The sequence below is a fragment of the Neofelis nebulosa genome, chromosome 8, assembly GCF_028018385.1.
Source record: "Neofelis nebulosa isolate mNeoNeb1 chromosome 8, mNeoNeb1.pri, whole genome shotgun sequence".
NCBI classification, from domain to species: Eukaryota; Metazoa; Chordata; class Mammalia; order Carnivora; family Felidae; genus Neofelis; species Neofelis nebulosa.
The window spans coordinates 29,791,217-29,815,368 of NC_080789.1; the positions used below are offsets into that span (position 1 = coordinate 29,791,217).

Genomic DNA, 24,152 nt, shown 5'->3' on the forward strand with positions numbered 1-24,152 from the left:
CATCATGTAAGGACATTGCAGTCGCTGGTAAGTATCAGGCAATGGAGAATAGGGACATAGATTCCACACTTCTTATTTCTCTGTGAACACAGAAACGAGCGCCCTATTTTTCATGACTTGCTACATTTGAAAGAACATAATGTTGTTTATTTAAACTTAATTATAAAGATGTAAACACTATCATACTTCAATAAATATAAATCTAAAGTGTCATTTAAAAAAAAAAACACTGTCCCATGTACCACTAAGAAATTTAAAATTATTCCTAATCAAACTATGACATACAATTACTTGTCAAGTCAGATAATGATTTATGTTAAAATGTGAAGAACTATGTGTATCTCAGAACTGAATATTATATTTTGCTAACTTGGAAAATGCAATTTAACCTGAAGACAGTAAAAATATCTCCATTATTACAAAAGTTATTGAGTGGGAGGAAAAGAAGTTTAGAGATCGGACAAACTGGGATTCAAATTCTTAACCATTTTTTAAGTTAGTAGTATGACCTTCCCCATGTTCCTTACATTTTTAGTTGAGCCTCAGATTTTCTATTCTATACAACAGAAATAACTTCAACCTGTTTTCTACGGTTGGTCTGAACACTGGATGAAATTATATATATGAAAGCATAAGCACAATTCATGGCACACAGGAACAATTAAAAAACAGTTTCTTTCTGTCACGTGAAAGAAGGAATATAGACCAAGACCCAGCTGACCTGCCTGCTCCTTGTTCCCAAGCTAGTATTTCATCAACACATTTGTCATTATCTTGTAAGACTTATGTGATGCTTCCTATGCCATGGACATAGTCTCCATTAATTTTCCTTAACGTTATTACTTTATGTAGTTTCTCTCCTTTTCCTTTTTTTTTTTTTTTTTTTTCAGTTTTGGACTATACAGCTTTGTTTGCTTCACAGGTTTTCTCTGTTTTATCCCTTCAGAGCTTGATGATATTTATACAGCATCTGTTCAAATTTGCTTTCTTGCCCAGCGACTATCTGCATTTTACCTGTGCTGTTATAAATTTCCTCCAAAGCAATGGTAAGGTTAAATTCTAAGGGAATTGTCATCTTTTGCTACATATGTTTTGGTTAGCATACAACATCGGTATCTTCAGCGATGAGTAAGAAGTTTCAACATCTTTTAATTCTCATAGAATCATATCATTTTAGAGGTATGCCAGACCTTATTAGGGAATCCATTTCACGAATAATTTTTGGCAGCCAAATCCTTTCACTCAATTGAAAAGGAAACAAATCCAAAAAGATTATGTGACATGTCAAACGTTATAAAAGAAGGCGGCCTATCTCTCATGCCTTTAAGACCCAATAAGAAAATTGTCAAAATATGGAAGAATGGAGAACAACTAATTCCAATATGCCTGGTTTGGACCAGTAATAGAAACCCAAGATCTTGTAGAAAAGGCTAGTGCATCTTAAAGCATTTGTACATGGGTTTTTAGAAGGTAACTTCCTTGGAGAATACAAAGTACTTCATTTTTAAAAGAGATAGTGTGGGGAAAAAACATGTATTGGAAAACATAAAGTCTGGATCCTTTTTATAATGCAATTTCAATCTGTTCCTAGGCAGCAACAGTTCTTTACTGCCTAAAACAATTTCTGCCAACAGAATCCACCAGACAGAGCATGCACACTTTCATTTGCATTTTCTTTTCCCAATTCCAAAGAACTCTCTCTGAGCCTATAACAAACCAATTGATGGTGAGGACAAGTAGGCAGTTCAAAATTCTAAATTAATTCAGATACTTTTCAAGTAATGTTTTAAAATAATAAATTAGATTAAAAAAGAGAAAAGAATCACTTTTTTGCAATATCAAGCTGAGTCCAGAACTTGTAGAAATAATTCAACAAACCCTAGATAGAAATAAAGAAAACAACTGCAAAAGAATCCGAAAGAATGAATGACTAAAAGGAGCCAAGTCCATAGAATTACTGGATTAGAACGTTGTATTGCTCCAAACCAATTACTAAACATTTGTTTAAATTCAGTGAGTTAATTTTAATTATGTTTGTATAAGGAAAGACATTTCAATGCAATCTTTGGAACAAATTTTTTTGCTGAATTTTGCTTCTATTTCTTTATATAGTAGTGCTCTTGAAATGGCAGAGCATATATATTTTTGGTGACTGTTGTTACAGAGAATTACATTTTAAATTTGTAGTTCCTACTATGTTGAAAGGTCAAGAGAACAAGTAAATTCAGAGCACTTTCTTTTGTTTGGAGAGAAATCACTCCATTCTTTTCAGCACATAAAATTAGCATCCTGTCCCAGGGAAAGAGTATAATAATAAAGCAGTATTCGGACTGAACAGTGGGAATCCCACCTTTTACCAAATACTATGCAATACTATTCTAAAGCTGTTGAAAAGATGAAACTGCAAAAGGGATGAAGAAGGATCTTAAACAAAAAAGATAAAAATCCTTTACTTTGGGGATTTAGGGTTATTAGAATATTTCTGATGGATTGACATTGGTCTGGAATAAGTTTACCTGAAAGAAAACAAAACCAAGACTCTCCCCAAAAGACAAGTTGACCAAGAAAATGCTGAGCCTAGGTTTATGCCCATCAAAGACTAAACTCCTATAAGGGCAGATAAACAGTGGACAAGTACATGGATAAATCTGCACCCCTTCCCTGACATGGCCATCATAGAGTCGTGAGTTTGCTTAGAAGGAAAAGACTGTGTGACTGTAAATAAAGAGCCAAGACCTGTGAATTAAGGCATGTATTGGTCAGAATGAGCTGGAGGACAGGCCCTCTTTTCCTTCACTGTCCATAGTTTAAATATAAGGTCAGACACTTTGTGTCAAGTAAGTGTTTTAGATAGAAATGCTGTGCCATAGAGCTCAGTTGAAGAGTCCTCACCATTAGGAGATTGATCTAGTTAAGGGGAAGAGGTAAAATGTGACTTACACTTAGGGCTAATTCTCAGGTTATTTCCATTGGCTTCACATTCCAATGGCAATCATGATGACAGTAGTGAGCATAGAATCACTTTGGATTGGCCAGATAATTGCTGCATACATCATTTTGGTAACATGCCAAGGTAGTGGATGATTCTGAAGCAATGGTGCTTTCCAGACAGCATGTATGCAAACTTCTACCTTCCCTGTGAGTTCTAGCTCCATTCATGATGCTGACTGATGAGGACATAATGGTGTGAGTAAACAACTTGGAGATTTGAGATTATTAATAGGAGTGCCAACCCACTGAAGAAGAGAGGGATAAAGGAGGCTCAAATTAGTTTTGATTTAAATAATAATAATAATCTATGAGCTAGAAAATTGGGTCATATTAATTGCATATAAAATAAAAATGAAAGCACTACCTTATGGATGGAAAGATATGTGGAAAGGAAAACATGAATGCAGGTAGTTTAAATTAATGGGAGAGAAAACCTATGAAGATACGGAATCCTTTATCTTCTAATGGTGATTAACTTTCCAGGAGTGGATCTTGATTTCCCATAATTACTATTTTCTAGCAAGTTCCAAGCTTCTAAAAGGAAAAAAAATCTGGTATTAATAAAACCTTTATAATCATAGATCTGTGGAGGCAACCTTTCCCTGTAATAGGCAAGATAATAATTTTTTTAGGCTTTGTGGGCCATACAAATCTTTGTTGCTACTAAATTAAGCCATTTTAGCTTGAAAGCCACCATGGACAATACTTAAGTGAATGGAATGTGGCTTTGTTTCAGTGAAACTTGATTTACAAAAATAGCAGGTAGCTGGACTTGGCCCATGTGAAGGCCATAGTTTGCAGACTCTTATGCTAGGATTGATGATGCACATATATAAAGACATATATAAAAACTTGCTAAAGTTTTGAACACTGCTTAGATTACGCTAGCCTTTTAAAAAACAACATTTATTAAATTTCTATGTTTAAGTTATTATGCTTCCGGCTAGAGATAAAAAGTAAAATAAGATATTGTTGCTTCTAGGAGGACCAAAAGCAGGAAGAAAGGTACTGATATGGAAAAGTATAGGGAAGACTGGCCAAATCAACCTTATGTGTGCATATGTTACCCCAATGCGCTTGGACTGTTTTCTGTAGTTAATAATGATAATGATCATAATAAAAATGATGATCATGGTAAACATTTATTCAAGACTAACTAGGTCAATTCACAAAACTTGATTTCTTAAAACTTACTGCATAATCGATTTTCTGAAATTCTGATGACTGATTTACTGGAAAGGGTTTTAAGTGCTTTAACAGGAATATTCAACTTCTGATACTGAATATATTCAACATCCATAATTGCATAAGGGATAGTGTAAAGCATGCTAATTTTTTTCCAAAGCATTTTGGGACTTCTTTGTCAATGTCTTAATATTTACCTTTTAGCACTTATAGAATAATTAACTAATTTTTTTATATCTTGTCAATTTCATACTTAGGACATAATATTTGAGATGCATTCTTTATACTGGGTGCAAATTATTTATCTGTTGACTCTCATCTCTAAACCAAACATCCCATACTCTGTGACATATGCACTAAGGCTCTTAACATTCCTTCCTCTCCCTAAACTGGCTCCCCATTAGGGTGCAATAGAGAAAGAAAGCAAGGTAAGAGGAGAAAATTGAAGCTTGCTACTTCCTGCTTTCTCCCTGCTTTCTTCCTATTCCTCTCATGGTTCTTCAGCCCCACAGGATCAATTCTTTCCAGTAGCAGCACTTGAATCCAGTTTGCTGTTTTCCTGGCACCAACCAGAAGTAAATAGTTCAGTATTACAACTTTCCTCAAGAAGTGGTATTTTAGCAATGGTTTCTAGACTTATTTGGTTATGGAACCCTCTGGGGGAACATCTTATTCAAAACATATTCCACAAAATACACTTACTCTTGACAACATGATCAATGTATGTTCAATAATAATGTTCACTGTGTTCATTGAGGGCCTACTCTTGGGAGAAACTGTTCTAATCCAGAAACAGGTAGGTACTATCTTCATACCAAGTTCACACATTAAAAAAACTGAGGCAGGAGGGCTTATGTAATGCTCCTAATCAAAGAGCTATCAAGTGGCAGAGCTGGGATGCAAGTCCAGAATATGAAAACATAATGGATGTGGAGCATAAAAAAGAGAGGAGGGCAAAATGGCTGTGTTATTTATCCACTGCTGCATTGTAAATACCCTCATCCTAGTGGTTTCCAACAACAGCACTTATTTGGCTGTTAGATCTGCAAGCCCATTGGGAGATGGCTGATGTAGGATGGCTTTGCTCACGTGTCTGCATTCACCTGATGGGAAGCTGTGAGTTAGTTTTACTGTTCTTAGCGGGACTTTCTCATGTGTCAGGGGCCTTAGCGTGAATCCAGGGATGCTACCACAGTGATAACTGAAGATTTTGCTTGAATGCTCAATAAGATGGTAACCATTAAGTAAGATATCTAAAACCATTAAATAAGATATCTGAAACTATTTGAGGGGTGAAATGAGTGGAAATATTAGTGTTGATTGAGACATACATAAATTTGAAGTAAGATAGGTGGAGATACCTCACAAGAAGTTAAATATAGGTCTAGAGGTTGACTATTTTATACCATAAAATAGTTAGAAATGGGAACATGGAAGTTAATTTAAAAAGCCATGGGTTTATATGGTATCATTCATGGAGATCATGTAGAGAAGTCAGGACCATTCTGAGACTGTCAATAATTCTATTTTATTTTGCTTCTTATACTTAGGTAACCTAAGTAATGACTGTCAACAAAAAGACCATTTCATATCATTGAGGTTGAGAGGTAAGTATTGGTGTCATATAGTTCTTCTGCAATATTAGATGCACTTTACTCTTAATTTTTAAGGAAAAAAAAACTAATGTCTTCTACAGAGAAAGAAAATAGAGAGAAGAAGCAGAGATGAAGTGATCGTCAATTGCCAATGTCTATATTATAAGAGAAATACAAGTGACAGGAAAGAGCAAGCTTTCATTTGCCTAGGAATAGCTTCCTAACATTGAGAGGATGACAGTGATGTGTCTAGACTCGAGGGCAATATTTGTAAGGTTTGTAAGTGATACTTTGGGGATTCAAGGGAATGTATGAAGTGATTTCTTACGGTCTGCAGTAGCACCATCATTCCAGAAATACAATGTATTCAAGGACCCTAAGAAATGTATCTATCACCAGTTTTGTGTAATACACAGCACACTTAGAATCCAAGTGTCAATAAGTATTCTTGCCATTTCCTAATTCAAACCTGAAGCATGCGATTTAATTTAAGTAAAGATTAATAACAATCACAAAAATCAATATACATTTTAAGTATATGAGAACATTTTAACAACAGGCCTCACCATTATTTCTCACAGTTATATAACCCTTTTTTTAAATGATTAACATATATAATACCAAAAAATCCAACATTTTTTGGTGTGGCGAGAATAATATTCAATGTTTTTTTCTCTTTTAACATTCTTGAATTTGGCTGTCCTTATCAATAATATTCTAGATGCATGGCCTTGCCTCTTTGAAGGATCAAAATTATGCAACATATATACAAAGTGAAAGAGGGAGTAAAATTCTGGTTTTGCAATCTAGAGTCAAATTTCTTGCCCATAACAAAACAATACATTAGAAAATCAGACTAGGTTGAGAAAAAGAGAATGTAAGTTATTTTAACTGCCTTTTACATAACAACATTCAAGCTTGCCCACTACAGCATGGATTTTACTATCTATAAACTAAAGACAGAAGGAATGCAGAACATGACAAAAAGAAAGGTTGGTGAGGGAAGCACATTTCTTGGAGCTCTGAGCATTGTGAGAATGAGAAACAAGAGAGAAGAGAGTGATTTGGGAAGTGGACGGTTACAACTCTGTGCCTGAGCCTCCTCAGCATGTCAGATAGTGATTGGAAAACTATAACAAAAAGACCTTTTGGTCAGTTTTCCCTTAAAACTGTGGGGCAAACCACCGTGTTGGGTGGCACAACTCAAACCTGGGGGGTGATGCCCCAGCACAGCCAAGAGACGTGTGTAGATAGATGAGCATGAAGCATCACACCTGAATCTCCACGGTCTGCACGTAGTCTAGACATGTCATGCTTCAGTGAGACAAAGCAGAGTTCTTGAGATGGCCAGGAGATCAGGACACAGAGACAAAAGTGCAGGGACTTTGTGTCAGAGACAAACAGTGGAGACCACAGACGTTTGTGATGAGAACCAGCGGGAAAAGCCAGACAGAACTAGTTGTGTACCTCAGCGGCCGTCAGTCAGACTAGATTTGCCATAAGGAGTCGCAAAGATCAAGAAAATATGCCACAGACCTTGTATGAGTTTCCTACTGCTTCTATAACGAATGGCCACAAACTTAATGGTTTAAACATCACAAGTTTGTTATCTTAAATTTGGGGAGAACATATGTCTGAAGTGGGTCTCACCGGGATAGAACCAAGGTATTGGCAGGGCTATATTACTCTGGAAGTTTTAGATGAGAATCCATTTCCTTGCCTATTCCAGCTTCTAGAGACTGCTTGCATTCTTTGGCTCATGGTTCCTCTCCATCTTTAGCCTTTTTTCACCCTGCATTACTCTGGCTTTGACTCTTCCACATCTGTTTTACTTGCAAGGACACTTGTAATTACATTGGGCCCACCCAGATATTCCTGAATAATCTCCCTATTTCAAGGTCAGCTGATTAGCAAGCTTATTTCCATCTGCAACTTTAATCCCCCTTTGCATTGTAACTTAACCTATTCATAGGTTCTGGGTAGCAGGGTATGAGTATTCTGGGGGGCTCATTATTTTGCCTACCACGGAGCTGATGCATTTTTTTAAATCTTCAAACCAACCTACATACCTGGACACCATCTTGGAACAAAGCAGAATACAGAGAGGTAATATAAAAGACAGGCTTTCTCAAAAGAAGAATGAGTCATGCTCAAGAGACTATTTAAAGCTGAAGAGAAATGCCATTGATGCATCTCCCCTTTGCTCTTCACTGCAGCGGCTTCCACTTTCCAGTTGCTTTCCAAGGATAGAGAGAGGCTCTTGAGGAAGCTGAGATCAATTACAAAAACAAAGAAGCTAATCTTCCCTTGCATATCTGAGGAGTGAGTTAAATTTCTGAATCTGCCACATGATTGCGAATCACAATAATAACCCCTAATGATGAGCTTTAAAAACATAACGGATTTACTTGATCCCACAGAAATGCTTTAAGAAGAAACTTGCACACCATTATTTGACAGATGAGACTGTTACCTGTTAAGAGACTTGTCCATAAAACTGAGTAGCGGAGGAATCTGGAGGACCCTCAAGTGGAAAAAAAACTTTTTCTACTGAGTTTGTGTCCTCTACCTCCGTGTCATTGTCCCTGAGCAGAGGATTTAAGTAAGTTAATTTTCCTAAGAACTTGCTGTATTTATTTATGACACGTGTCCCTCCTAAACTTTCAGGAAACCCGTCACTTTAGTTACCAGAACTAAAATAGTAGAGATGGAAAGTGAAATGTCACTAATCGCACACTCTCTAGGTCCTCCGCAGAGTCTTCCTCAAACACGTATGAAACCATTAAGCAGAGAAAAGAATTTAAGAGCTAAGTACTTCGTAAGACCATGTCATAAGTGTGTTTAAGGGGAAAAGATTGATTTTAGAGGTGTTGGCAGTTTTATGAAGTTATTGTGGATGGAAAGTAAGAAAGCATTTCAGAAAATAAACTGGAAGAGAAAATTTCAAAGTCCTAAATCCAAAGAGTGGCACTGAACTGTGAAATTCAGGAGAAACATTTCCAGCAGCACATAAAAGTGTCAAAGTGGCAGTAACGGGGCTTATCATTACCCAGGTGTGTACCTGAGTCCATTAAGGTGATGGAAAGGTGGCTGCAGAATATCTGTGACGCCGGAGCACAAGAAAAGATAGAGTGCCTTTTTCTTTAATTGGCAAATCAAGAGCAAGTAAGAGAACTGCAATCCATTTTTAACCACTTCTCTTCATTGCACAAGGACTTTTACTCAAGAGTGGCAATATATCACGGGATAGAAAACAGGACCCAGATTCTTTAAGACCACCAAGGTAAATAACAGCCAGGAAGAAAGACATCAAAAATTATGTTAAAATTAATGATTCCAAAATGCAAATAGAAGCATCCTGAACTGTGATGAGAGAAGAAACTATATTTTAGTACCTATGAGGCATTATATATAATATATATATTATTATACATATATCATATACCATTTATATCAATAATATGATATATATTATACATATATAATTATATATACACACACATAGATATATATATGTGTGTGTGTGTGTATATATATATATATACACACATATATATATATATATATATATATCAATGAATATATTGATATATTGAATATTGATATATATATATATATATATATATATATATATATATATATATATATCAATGAATAGGTTTTACTAAGTAAGTCTCATTTGTTCATAATACTCTGAAGTGACTTGGGAGATATTCAGTTTCTGGGGTTTTCCTTTTCTCCAGAATTTAACTAACCTATGCATACAGTAGAAGTCAGCTGATTTGCACAAGACCTCATATGGAAGTCACTGCAGAAAGTGCCTCTTACTCTTTGAGCACATATGGTTTGTGAGCACTGCAGAATTTTCCATAGATGAGTCCTTATACAGGACCATTTTTTTACATACACATAGTTTAGGCTTAGTGGTTTTATTCATATATCACTACACATTTTTTTTCTATTTTTTGTGTTTTTTGTTTTAGTAACAATTCTAGTTGATATGTGGACAGATACCCTTCGATCCTTTTATTTATAATTTGACCACTTGAATAAAATATATTCTAGGGGCTATTTTTTTTCTTAGAAAGGATAAAGTTATATAAAATGGTTGGAGATTTTTTCTTTATGCAGAGCATTATTACATATAAAGGATTTTCAAATTGAAAACCATCCTAATGAATATAGTAATACCATTTATTTTTAAAGCTTAACATCTTTTGTTATGAAGATATTTGCAATTATACATTGATAGCTAATATTTATATAAAAGCATTAAATACACTGTCAAGTGCAAACACACACACACACACACACACACACGTACACATGGTACTAGTGTTGTCAGGGAAGAGTCATAAGAAAAGAAAAGAACATATAAGCAAAGATTTGAAGGAATCAAGTGATTGACCCAGGTGCCCATCTGGGACCGGTGGCTTCCAGGCAAAAAGATACGTTTAGTTTTTTTTGTTGTTTTTTTTTTTAATTTTTTTTTTCAACGTTTTTTATTTATTTTTGGGACAGAGAGAGACAGAGCATGAACGGGGGAGGGGCAGAGAGAGAGGGAGACACAGAATCGGAAACAGGCTCCAGGCTCCGAGCCATCAGCCCAGAGCCTGACGCGGGGCTCGAACTCACGGACCGCGAGATCGTGACCTGGCTGAAGTCGGACGCTTAACCGACTGCGCCACCCAGGCGCCCCAAGATACGTTTAGTTTTAGTCATCACTAATGCTCAAGAAATGAAGACCTTCTTAGCTGGCCAACTAGCTAAACTTTTGTCAAGTTTCTCAACACTGAAGTTTCTTAGCTGTACGTAATAAATATAGTAATGTCATTTAGTTTTAAAACTTAGCATCTTTTGTTCTGAAGATATTTGCAATTATACATTGACAGCTAATATTTATATAAAAGCATTAAGTATATTGTCAAGTGCACACACACACATACACAATGTGAATGCTATGAGAATCAACTCTATTATATATATATAAAGAATATACAGTAGGAAAATCAGAAACAACACTACCCACTCCCTATATGCTTACTATTAAAAGGATTCTTTAAATCCCATGTATTTAATCAAGATGAGTGTCTTTTTCCTCAAACACAGAATATCCATTAATGTAATTGTGATAGATTCTAAATCCAGGAGCAATCCATGCATTGCATAACTTGAAATCCTCTTGCTACACACCTAGAAATATTATGTTACATATAACAGTAATGATAGTGAGACAGTCGTTTACACCAATTTGGTAAAAATAACAATAATAAAATGTAACAATACCAAATGTTGGTAAGAATGTGAGTAACAGAGACTCATACACTGCTGGTCTGAGTATAAATTGGAACAACTACTTTGAAGAGAAATTTGGCATAATCTAGTAAATTAGAAGATGTGCTTATTCTTTAACTCAGCAGTAACAATCTAGAGATACAAACTCTGAATACACACATACACACACACACACACACACACACACACACACACACACATATAGACAGAGAGAGAGACAGAGAAAGAGAGAGACTGTTTTTGCAAATTTTTAAATAATAAAATGGAAAAATAAAATCCCATAAATTAAAAGGGAATAGATAAAAAATTTATGTCACTTTTACAAAATGTGATAAATCATATCGAGTAGCATGAATAATCAAAACCATATTTTGTGAATAACAAAGTTGAGGATATATGTGTATAGTTCAATATCATTTATATAAAGGTATAAAAATTGGCAAGCAATATATCATGTTTACATATATGCACATGTATAGCAATGACATAAATTATACATGATAATAATGAACATTAAAATAAGAACAGCTCCCTCTGTATAAATGTGGCCAAATACTAACATTCACCAAAGTTGCATAGTACATATATTTATGAGTCTTTGCCACATTCATTTTTACAATGTTCTGTAAGCTTGAAATTTTTCTAAAATAAAGTCAGTATTGCACTTCTATACAGATGAAAGTCCCTGTGGTAGAATAGGTTAAACATACACAAAAATGGGAACACACGGATTTCAAAGGGCAGGAGAAATGTCCTGCTACTTGAAAATGGTATCTTACCTGAATATTGTTGAGTCAGTATTGTGACAGGCATTGTTCTAAGTGCTTTGCACCTCTGATCTCATTTAATCCTTGTAACAATTCTCTGTAGAAGACACTATTATTTCCCCCTTTTAGAGCTAGGGAATTGAAACACAGAAAGGTCAGTAACTTGGCCAGTGTCACATAGCTAATAAGTTGGAGCACTAGAAGTTAAACCAGAGAGTCTGAGCTCACTACGCAATACACAAACTGCCCTTGGTAGATATGCTTACATTAAAGAAGCAGTTCTCAAAGTATGTTCCAGGGCCCAGCAGCACCAGAAGCACCTAGGACCTAGCCAGAAATGCAAGCTTTTGCATCTTACTCTAGACCTACTGAATCAGAAACTCTGGGACTGAGCTTAGCAAAATGTATTTACAAGTCCTCACTGTGACTCTTATCCATGCTAAAGTTTAAGAACTCTTAGGTTGAGGTAATCTACAGGCCTGTAGATCTCACTCACGAATGGGAAAACTAAAAACGGGAGTTACAATATATGTTTTTACATCAGGTGAAACCTGATACTACTTGGCTCATACTTTAAAATGCTGCGTGAGTTGCAGACAGGTTGCAAAAATCAGTGTATTTACTTGGGAATGAGGCAAAATTTTTGTGGTGGAAGGGCAGAATTTTCAAAGAGAATAACTTGAAGGAGATGAGACTTGGAGAGTCTATGTCAAGCTGGAGGTACATGATCAAGTTAACATAAATGGAAGATTTCATATGGGATACCCTTCTCCCTTCCATGAATTTCAATTTCTTATAGGAGACTTAAGAAAATCCAAATTAGCTCAAACTGATACTTTTGTCCCTTGAGCCACATGTATTCTGAAATTGAACAGTCTTTTTCAATTAAAAAAAATTACATTTACTAGTTGAATCTGAACTGGTAATACTATAGATTTTGCAAGGGCAATGCTGCAAAGGGGAGGAGGAATTGGAGCTTTTGCAATCCATTTTCCCTCCTCAGCAAAGTCCCAAAAAGCATTGTCCCATTGAGTGTCCTGAGGCATGGAGTCCTACAGGGTGAAGTGTGGTACTGAAAGTGAAGTCAAGCATAGAGAAACCCATGGCCTGGTAAAGCATTCCAGAAGGGACATACACCAGGGAATAAGCCCAATTGTTATATTGCCCCCACGGGCTAGAGAATGGTAGGATGGATTTCACATATGTGCTTTGTTTTATGTAGCATCACATTAACAGAATCTGGTTCAGATGATTCACCATAAGCATGTACTGTGTGGAATAAAGAAAAAAGAGACTTTCTTCATGGGAGACTTTCGTTATTCAACAAAAAAATCTAAAGCTTTTTTTCTGAGGGTTCACAAATTATTTCTCTGCTTCCAGCCCTATGACTAGTTTGTTTGTGTGTTTGTTTTGTTGTTGTTTTTAATGGCTAGGATATGAAAAAGAGAGAGAGAGACTTTCCATCACCTTGACCCCACTTTGTACCCACTTAGAGAAATGCATTTTAAATAGATTTACAGTGGAAATATTCAGCAGATAATTCTCTCCAGTATAAGCATCTTTCCCTCTCTCCAATATACTTTGCAAATGCTTAAGTATATTAACAGGGAATGGACAAGACTCTCTCCAAATAGATAGTGATTTGACAAAAAAAAGCTGTCTTCCTCTTGGAATTAGTCCACTTTGCCTTGGACGCCCACCAGCTCTCATCTGTGCCCCCTGCAAGCCTTTGCCTAGCGCAAGTTCATCCAGTTTATATGATTATTTAAATGTGAGTGAAAGTCATCTTACCTCTTTTTTTTAATGCCATGACTTGTATATAATGTGTACAAAACCTTTGGGTTAGTTTTGATTTGGCAATGCTACCTATCCTCTCCTGACGAACCATGCTAATGTAGGCGAGAGAAGCATTTGTACCTTACCCTTTATTTGCTATTTTAAAATTATCCTTGGGGCGCCTGGGTGGCGCAGTCGGTTAAGCGTCCGACTTCAGCCAGGTCACGATCTCGCGGTCCGTGAGTTCGAGCCCCGCGTCAGGCTCTGGGCTGATGGCTCGGAGCCTGGAGCCTGTTTCCGATTCTGTGTCTCCCTCTCTCTCTGCCCCTCCCCCATTCATGCTCTGTCTCTCTCTGTCCCAAAAATAAATAAAAAACGTTGAAAAAAAAAATTAAAAAAAAAAATCTTTAAAATTATCCTCTGCCACTATAAATTTGTTTTATTTCTTTGCCTTCTGAAGTTTTACTGTCAGGAATTTTACAAATGTGTCTCTCACGTTACTAAGATGGTAGATATTATGATTTCCTAAATTAAAGATTTAAAAAAAATCATGGTTCTGCAAGTCTGGATGATTTGCTGAAGGCAAAACAGGTAGTAAACACCGAAGCTGGATTTTGCAGCCAAGATCAGAATGGTACATTCTGCAGCCCTCTCTACTCTATCTCGTCACCTCTTAGAAGAAAGAACCTAATATTTTTAGGTCCATGTTTAGGTCCTCAAGGACCAAGAATAGGGTATATTGCCCTTTGTGCCATGGAGGTGAACTACAACTTTCCCATCTTTGACCACTTTTATGATGAACCAGTTATCAACATGTGCCCTAAGGAGGGCTACATGTTTTCTCACTGAAAAGAATTTTAAACACACACACACACACACACACACACACACACACACACACACACACAGTTATAGCCTCCTGCATGTCTCTCTTCATCTAATCCCTTTCTTTCACTCTCCAAAGCAAACCATTGTCCTGAAGTTGGGGGATATCATTCCCGTACATGTTTTCAAACCCTTATTAAATATGTGTAATTCTAATTTCTTACTGTTATAATTAATATCGCAATAACCTTTCTTATACAACTCCCACTGTCCACCCAGCAAGAGAGCCTCTAAATGTTGTTCATTCGTGCATTAGCAGCAGCAGCATCAACTGGGAGCCTGTTAGAAATACAGACTCTGAGGCCCCACTTCAGACCTTATAAATAGAGGCTGTATTTCTGCTTTGGAACGATATACTCAGGTAATCCAGGAGCACATTCGACTTGGACAAGCACTGCTTTAGGGTATATAAAAAGGAGTGGAATTGCTGAGAAGAACACACAATGCTTCAACTTTATTAGATATTCCCAAATTGCTCTCCAAGTGATGATGTCAATATGCAGTCCCACCAGAAATCAGTCTTTTCAAAATTTTTCCGATCAGCTGAATGTGAAAAGCTGTGTCTTTATTGTCTTGACTTGCGTTTCCCTCATTTTAATGAGGTTGAGCATCTTTCCATAAATCCACGGCCTATTGGTGCTGTCTCCTGGTCATATCTTGTGCCAGATTTTCTGTTGGTTTCTTTGCTTTGTGTTCTGTTCCTTTATGCCAGGTCAAAGTAACCTAAAGAGGTCTCTTTACCTTTATTTTCTCCTTTTTCTCCCTTTTATCTTTCTTTCTCTCCCTATTTGCTAAATTAAAAGAGGTTGCAGAGTGTCGAGGTTATTCAGATATTCTAGTTGCTGGGATATTAGGTGTGAACAATTACCAGAGTCCTTTATTGTTGTCTCCTTGACTAGGACAAAATACTAACAATAACAGTAATAGCTAGTCCATATGTGAATTGAACCGAATTTGAACCCAGTCCTGCCTGATTTCAAGGCCTATTCTCAAAAGGTTTTTTACTCTCCAATTGTTTCTTGTGATCAAAACATCAATTTTACATTAAAGCTGAAAGTTACCACTGTTTCTTTTCTCCCTTTAATATATAATGTCTTAATATATAATAGTATATAAGATGTATATTATATGCATGTGTAAGAGATGATACCTATAATTTATGGCATGGATTGCATATACATACAACTGTAATGATAGAATCTTTTTATAGCATTGGGGTATAGCAAAGCTAACCTCTGAATTACAGTCTTTAACAATGAGTAGGTATAAGAGATGAAGTACATCCAAAGCCATTCATGAGATTTGTTATACAGTTCTACTTCCATTAATATTTTTGAAAAATTCTTGTAAGGATCATCTACGAAACCCTAAATAAATAAGACTGTTTATTTGCGTGTAATTGTTTTGCTAAGCCTCTCCTCTGGAAATTCTGATTCTGTAGGTCTGGGTTGGAACCCAGGTATCTGTATTTTTACAGAAACACAAGTGAATCTCTTTATAAGCATATTTTGGTAGAGGGGGGCTTCTATTTCATAAGTAATAGATATATCTGCTCCTTGTCATCTGAATAGTGACCCAGCATAATTCAAAACATGTGGTAGGATCAGCACAATGAGGCATGCATTTTGGAAGGAACATTATGATCAGTTTTGCTTAGGGAGGAAATATCCTCCCACATCCCAAGGGGGTATCTACTAGGCAAATGTCAAGGCAATTACAATTAGGACCCATTTAAACACTGCACAGCTACTGCCCTGTCTCAAAACACTAATAAAGCATCGAGTCAAAGTGCTGACTTCGTTTACAAGCCACCCACTCTCCTAGCACAGCTGCTGTCCCTTATCTCCTTGTGACCTCTACACAGACTGCAGATAAGGGAGGCTTCGAGGCAGCAGAAGCTCTGGGCTCAACTGGGTCTCCAGGCAATGGTCAGAGCTCAGTCTGGCCCTCTTGCTCCAACTTCAGTCTCAGTCTGTGCAGCTCTTCCAGTTGTAGACTCTTGGCTACATTCTCTGCACACCTATAAACTGTGCCTTAGTCCTCATTTCAAAGTTCTGAGATGCCTATTTTGGAAGATGCAAATAATTGCAAGAGAAGTGAATCTGATTTGATGTGACAGAAGAAAGCAATTGAAGAGGATATTATAACTACTCAAGTTTGCAGGAACTCTTTCATTGCCAATGAAGAACTTTCTCAGTTTGGACAAAACACAAGCATGAAGTGTTCCTGATGAAAGCTTTTGTTTCTAAAAACCTAAAAATAATTTACAAGTCGCTATCATACATTTACAAGGGTGCTGTCAAATACTACCACTCCTTCAGGAAAGGGGGAAGGGTGGTAAGAAATTTTTTAAACACACACATGCACACACATTCACATCAAGGAATAGCAGATTTACAGGTACAGAACCTTTCTTTTTCCATCCATCAATCAAGCAATAAATATCCATCAAGTAGCAAATAAAATACTGTGCTATGAAAAAAGAATGAAGGATAGGAAATATAAGGTAGTAAGCATTTGATTCCATAGATTATAAGAGTTATATGCATTAATACATTGGAAAAGCACTTACAGCTGAGCTGGAGATACAGGAGAAGTTCAGTAAATGTTTGTTGTCTTCCTTAATTACTTTCCTCTAAGAAGCTTAAGGTACACACATCTAATGATCTAGTTCATTATTGAGAAGATGTTTTGCTTATTTTTAATTTTGCATCCTCAGCAGCTAATTCATAAAATGATTAATAAGTATCTATAGAATTCAGCTGAAGTCAGCAAATATTAAATTATAAATCAATGCTAGACGCAATAAATTAGAACAGTGGTTCTCAATCAGGGTGATTTGCCCCAAAACCACTAGAAACATTTTGCAATGTTTGGAGATATTTTTTGGTTGCCACAGCTTGTGGGGAGGGGGTTACAACTGGTTTCTAGTAGGTAGAGACCATGGGTGTTGTTAAATATCTGACAATGCACAGGGCAGCCCCACAACAAAGAATTGTTAGGACCAAGGGAATAGTGAAGGCTTTGCATTTCAAGAATGGAAGATATGTATTTCAGACACAAGAGAAAAGTAGGGGCAGGGAAAATGTTAATATGAAGAACAATAAGAGAAGAATGAAAAGTCTGGAAGGGGTGTTTGGGAACAGTGAGGATATCACTTTGGGTTTTCCTTTCCATTCCTGCAATTACCCTGTGTTTCTTCTATCCTTTCATTCCTTGTGTTGTTTATTAGAGCATTTAGTCATGTGACTCTGCCCCACGAATCTGCCCTACCCTCACCTCCATTTCCCTCACACTTCCTCTCTTTGGTCTGCCTGTCTGTACAAATCCTAGAGCTCTAGAATACGTAGAGACAATTCCATTCCCCTATCTTGATGCTTTGCTTAATGTAGACACGTGAAGTATCATCTTTTTCTTTAAACGCCTATTTCACCAGACGTGGGGATAGTGACTGTACATTTCTCTGGAATGTCCAACTTTCCATTAAACCCATTTCAATAAATTACCTGCAACTAAGTGTTGAAAAGAGAATGATTACCAGGTTTCAGGAAACCTCGATCTTCAGCCATATATATAACAGAATAGTATTAGATGCACACATACCATCCCAAGCCATTAGTAACTACACATTTCTCCTTCAATCAATCATTTCTTCAATTATGTCTATTTTCCCTATGCAAATGGTAAAAACTGTGAGAATTCATTCCCATATTTGGAGCTTCTTACTTGTAAGGATTTCATCCAAAGGAAATTAAGTGGTTGAACACATTTCTTCCATTACTAGAATCTTATTTTATTTTCCTACTTATGTCCCAATATTAAAGAACATTTAACTTAAAGACACTCAGCAAGGATAGTGCTTGGGGAAAATATCCTTTATGAGTTTATAAAATGTAAACAATAAGGATTGGAGGGTAATTTCATAATTGACATTTGGTTTGTTTTGCTTGTTTGATTTTATTTCTACTGAAAGAAAAACAATGACATTTTCTCTATGTCTTGTTATTTTAAACATCCTAGTAATTTTGTGCACATCTGATAACGAAGGCGGAATGAAGGAACCGAAAGAATATGAAAAAATATCTAGCAGCTGCCCAATTATAATAACCTCAAGGCAAAGAAGTTGGTCAGAAGTGCAATTCTTTTGTTTACTTTTAATTTCCTTCTGGCTTTTAAAAATATAACTTGTGTTCATGTAAATGCTACATCAAAGCAGTCATAATAAATAATTAGAGTGTTATCAAAGACCGTTTTGTTCTTCCAGCTGCTAGAACTGTTTTATTTACATAGTATTGTGAAATGAGTCAAAAACAGCTGCTATTTTATATAAGTAATTCTATGATTTGATTTGAAATGCATTCCTCCAGTAGATCTAATGGCATTTTAAGAGCAATGGCAGACTCATGACAAAACACTTCTGGACTGTCATGCATCTCAGAAGGAAAATAACTTTGATCGGTGGATGAGTGTTATGAATGGAAATGCATTCTTTCAAAAGGGAAAAGTTAGCTTGAAATTGTGTGCTCTCAGGCTGAGCGTGTAAATGGCACAGCTGCAGAATATGGTGCACAGGTCAGACATCTAGAGGTCCTTCCGGGGAATGCATCCTCCCTCAGAAGGAGACAGACAATTCACTTGCTAATTTGATTTACCGCACCTCTGGAGTCCTCCATTCTCAGACGCTATTTAAAGACAGAAATAGTGTTAAGTTCTCTGGGGTAGAAGTAAGCATAAGCAGGGCAAAACAAAATCATGATGAAAGATAGAAAAAAATTAAGCTGCTGCAGAGGATGAAAATGGGTAAAGGAGTCAAAAAAGAACAGAAAGAGATAAAGAGAGGAGAGGAAAGAAAAGAATATCCCAATCTGTCTTATTTTTTTGTCTATTCCTTTTTTTTTAATTTTTAAATTTTATTTAAATCCAAGTCAGATAACATCTAGTGTACTAATGATTTCAGGAGTAGAATTTAGTGATTCATCACTTACACAAAACATCCAGTGCTCATCCCAACAAGTGTCCTCATTATTCCTTATCACCCATTCAGCCCATCTCCCTACCCAATACCCCTCTAGAAACCCTCAATTTGTTCCTGTATTTAAGAGTCTCTTATGGTTTACCTCTCTCAGCAAAGCCCCTTTCAATTATCCTGATTAACTAATGTTAATCAGGGTTGTACAATTCTCTATCCCACACCATTTATACAAAGAAGTAGAAATGTCTCCTTGTTTTTCTCAGAGAAAGGTGTACAACTTGGAGAGTAATTTCAGTAATATTTGACCACAGCTAAAACATGCTATGAGCTAATGCAACAGGAATGAACAAGACACCTCAGGATAAGTCACTTTCTAATCAGATTGTTTATGTACTTACTGACACCCCAACTCAAATGCATTATGCATTTAGTAATGGGAAATCCAAGCATATGTTCCCAATCAACTTGTCTCAAACTTATTATTGATACCATTTAGAAAATTACAGGCTTTTCCATGTCAACAACTTTTGCCAATAATTTATTTCTTCAGACTCAAGACATTTTATCTTTGGGAGATAACAGTGCACAGAATATATAAACTGGTAATCTTCTTTTCATGTCATAAAATTGTATTATATTGAATGTCTTATTTAATGTAACCTAAGGGTATCAGTCTGTAAGAAATAAATTAACTGTATTGTTTTTATTTTATGTTTATGACTAAATGTGTATTTGGCCTTTACACTTACTTTTGATACTATTTTTTATATAATCCATTTTCTTTAAGATACTTATATGGAATGTCTATGAATATACAGTTAGCTAAATTATGAAATAAACACAGAATGAAACATTATACAGCAATTTAAAAGAATGAGCTAAATTCTTACATTGACCTAGAGTGAAAATGACCGAGAGAGTGACCTAGGTCACTTACAGTGACCTAGAGAGCAACATATACAACATGCCCTTATTATTTAAAAACTAAACAAATAAAAAAACAAGTGTATATTTATATTTATATTTGCCTAAATAAGAAGGAAGCTAAATTAACTATAGTTAGTTCAGGAGTACTGAAGGAGATAGAGAAAAAAATTTAAGTTTCTCTTTACTGAACTCTGTATTTTTAGTCATCATGATCATGCATTATAGTACAATTTTTGCCATTCATAAAAAACAGTACAGTTTAAATAAGCAAATAAATAAAAAACAGTACAGTTTAAATAAGCAAATAATTTTCTTACTGCCTCTTCAATACACTTCAATAGTATAAATGGCAAAATATACAATATATTTAGACTGTAAATATTTACTTTTATCTAACATAACAGACTAATTTAGTTAATACTTAGCAGTGTTAGCATTTATTACTTACAACATTTATGAGTAGTAAGCCCTGCTATGTGCAAAGAAACTCCAGTTTTTTTATATACTATTTCATTTACTATTTGTAACAAGTCTAAAAGTAACAACTCATGAAAGTTTTGCAACAACTCATAAAAGTAAGATGATTAATTCTATTACATGTATAAGTTAACTAAGACTTAGAGGGGTAAATTAACTTGTCAAAGCTAGTAAGTAGCAAAACTGAAATTAAAACTGAGGTCTGTTTGATTCAAAACCCATGCCCTGCAGCACTGAACATCACTGCCTTAATGATCTGTTTTTTGATGCATAAATATGTATGGGCACATACACTCAAATAGGAAATATATATATATATATATATATATATATATATATATATAACAATAATACAATCATAAATTACTTTATTTGGCTGGTACATATGCCCCTGTCCCACAAACACCTAGAAGAATAAAGCTTGTTGCAGATAAGAAGGAATATAAAAGTGCCAGTAGTATATGCCTCAGGCATAAATGATTCATTTATAAATGTATATTAATGTCACATATTATCTAATCTAACCATCCAAAACAACTTAGAATTTTCTTGGATTAAGTTTGCCTGAATTTTAAAGTTATAGCTTGACATTTTGTAGCCTTTGAACCACTAAGGATTTTCATACTGTTCTTTGTATTTTTCCCTTTGATTTTCTGTACTGTAAGTACTTGGGCTGACACATATACCCAGATTTTAACTTAATTACATTTTTAATACTTTTCTAATTCCCAATAGAAATTCTGATGTTTTAATCAAGAGCTCTGTTTTGTTTCAGCTATTTGGTAGATTTAATTAGTCTATTCAGACTTATGTTTATAAATATGCATTCTATTAAAATATTAATGATTTTCTACTTGAAGTTTACACCATTATTTTTTTTTAAGTTTATTTATTTTTGAGAGAGAGAGTGCATGGGCACAGGAGCATGAGCAGGGGAAGATCAGAGAGAGAGGGAGACAGGAGACAGAGAATACCAAGCACAAAGCACAAGGCCTGATGCAGGGCTTGAACTCATGAACCAGGAGATCATGGCCTGAGTTGAAATCAAGAGTTGGACACTTAATCAACTGAGCCACCCAGGTGCCCCTCACTCCATTATTATTATTACTATTATTATTATTATTATTATTATTATTTATTTTTAGTGAGTTAAGGCAAAGACTAATTTCTGAGTTAAAAAATCAGATCTTTAAATTATCATTATATTGTTTGTTAAGATAAAGAAGGAGTTTAATTAGATATTACCCAAGGTCCAAATATAGATCCTATGAGTTTCAATGTAATAATTTCATTCTTCCTCAACTATTTCCAAAAGTCTAACACTTATGTGATTACTTGATGTTTTTATACGCTTTCTCAAATAACTAACCAATGTGCAAAATTTAAAGTCCTTATTTTATATATAACAATGCCATTAGTTAGCATTTTCAAGTCTTGACAAAAAATAGTGAAATTTTAAAATAAGTTGGAATGGGGGTAATTTTGAAACTCAATTTGCAGAAGTCACTGATATTTGTAGTATATTATGATATAAACACATATATGAATGCATACTAAATATCCATTTACTAAATTATTTTCCTATAGTACTATACACTATTTAATATGTGATTCTTAAAAGAAGACATACAAATGGCCAATAGGTACGTGAAAAGATGCTCAAAGTCACTAACCACCAGTGAAATGCAAATCAGACCACATCAAGATATTATCTGTCATCTGTTAGAATGGTCATTGTAAAACAGAAATCAAAACAAAACAAAGCCCAGAAAATAACAAGTGCTAGCAAGGATGTGGGGAAATTGGAATACTTATGCTCTGTTGTGAAGTAATGCAGCCACACTGGGAAATAATATGGAGGTTTCTAAAAAAAAAAAAAAATGAAATAAAAACTACCAAAAGATCTAGAAATCCTATTTCTGGGTATTTATCCAAAAGAACAGAAATCAGTATTTCCAAGAGATATTTGCACTTCCTTGTTCATTGTAGCATTATTTTATAGTTGCTAATAGGAGGAAGCAAACCAGGTGTCTATTGACAAATGAATGGATAAAGAAACACAGTACATACATACAATGAAATATTATATAGCAATTCAAGAAGGAAATCCTGTCATATGCTAAAACATGAATGAACCTAAGTGAAATACTCCAATCATAGAAAGACAATTCTTGTATGCTTCCACTGACATGAGGTATCTAAAATTTACTGGGACTCATAGAAGCAGAAAGTAGACTGGTGATTGCAGGAGTTTGAGGGTAGGGGAAATGGAGAGTTACTGTTCAATGTCAATGAAGTTTCAATTACACGAGATGAAAAGTTCTAGAAATCTGCTGTGCATTTCACTTATACTTAACAATACTGCACTGCATCCTTAGAAATTTGTTAGGAAGGTAGATCTCATATTCCGTATTTTTTATCACACACAAAAAAGAAATTTGATTCAGTATAAAAGTTTATATTCATGCAAACTTATGTTGTTCTTTGGCAGAATAAACACATTTTGCAGCAACTGCATCTCCTCATTTGTCTGTTAAAGCTTCCTGTATAAGCTGGCTGGTGGCGATGAAGGGAAATGTCTCTCACCACGCAACTCATCATGGGATGCATCAGGACATAGTGACAATTGTCACACACAGGATTTAGAATTTTATGGACCTAGATCTGGGTTCATACTCCCTAACCCATGGTATTCTGTGAACTTGATACATTGCTATCCCCTCTGAATTTTACTTTTCTCATCATAAAAAGTGAGAATAAAGATAAATAGATCGTAAGTTTGCTGTAAGGGTTAATAATACATTTCATACAAAATGGGAGTACCATGGGGGCGCTCAGTCAGTTGAGTGTCCAACTTCGACTCAAGTCAGAATCTCATGGTCCATGAGTTCAAGCCCCGTGTCGGGCTCTGTGCTGACAGCTCAGAGCCTGGAGCCTGCTTCACATTCTGTGTCTCCCTCTCTCTCTGCTCCTCCCCCACTTGTGCTCTCTCTTTTTCTTTCTCTCTCTCTCTCAAAAATAAATAGACATTAAAAAAATTTTTTTTTAAAAAATGGAGTATCATGCATTCAGTACGTACATAATAAGAGCTCAGCAAGCACTGGTAATAATAGTAATAATAATAATAGTAGCAATAGTAGCAGTAGCAGGGGAAGTAGTAGAAGCAGCAATAGTAATGATTGTAAAAGGAGTAATAAGGGCAGTAGTAGTGATAATAAAGTAGTAGTTGCAATAGTAGAAGTGATAATGGCAATAGAAGGAGCAAGGATGGTGGTATTAACA

The 24,152-nt window shown here is 35.5% G+C and overlaps 1 long non-coding RNA gene across 1 annotated transcript; it reads left to right on the top strand.

Moving 5' to 3' along the window:
* Nucleotides 1-3,243: 3,243 nt before the first annotated feature.
* Nucleotides 3,244-23,627, top strand: LOC131519121 (uncharacterized). Its single transcript, XR_009265475.1, has 3 exons — nucleotides 3,244-3,398; nucleotides 5,727-5,783; nucleotides 23,362-23,627. It is a non-coding gene; the product is annotated as an uncharacterized LOC131519121 (long non-coding RNA).
* The last annotated feature ends 525 nt before the right edge of the window (nucleotides 23,628-24,152 follow it).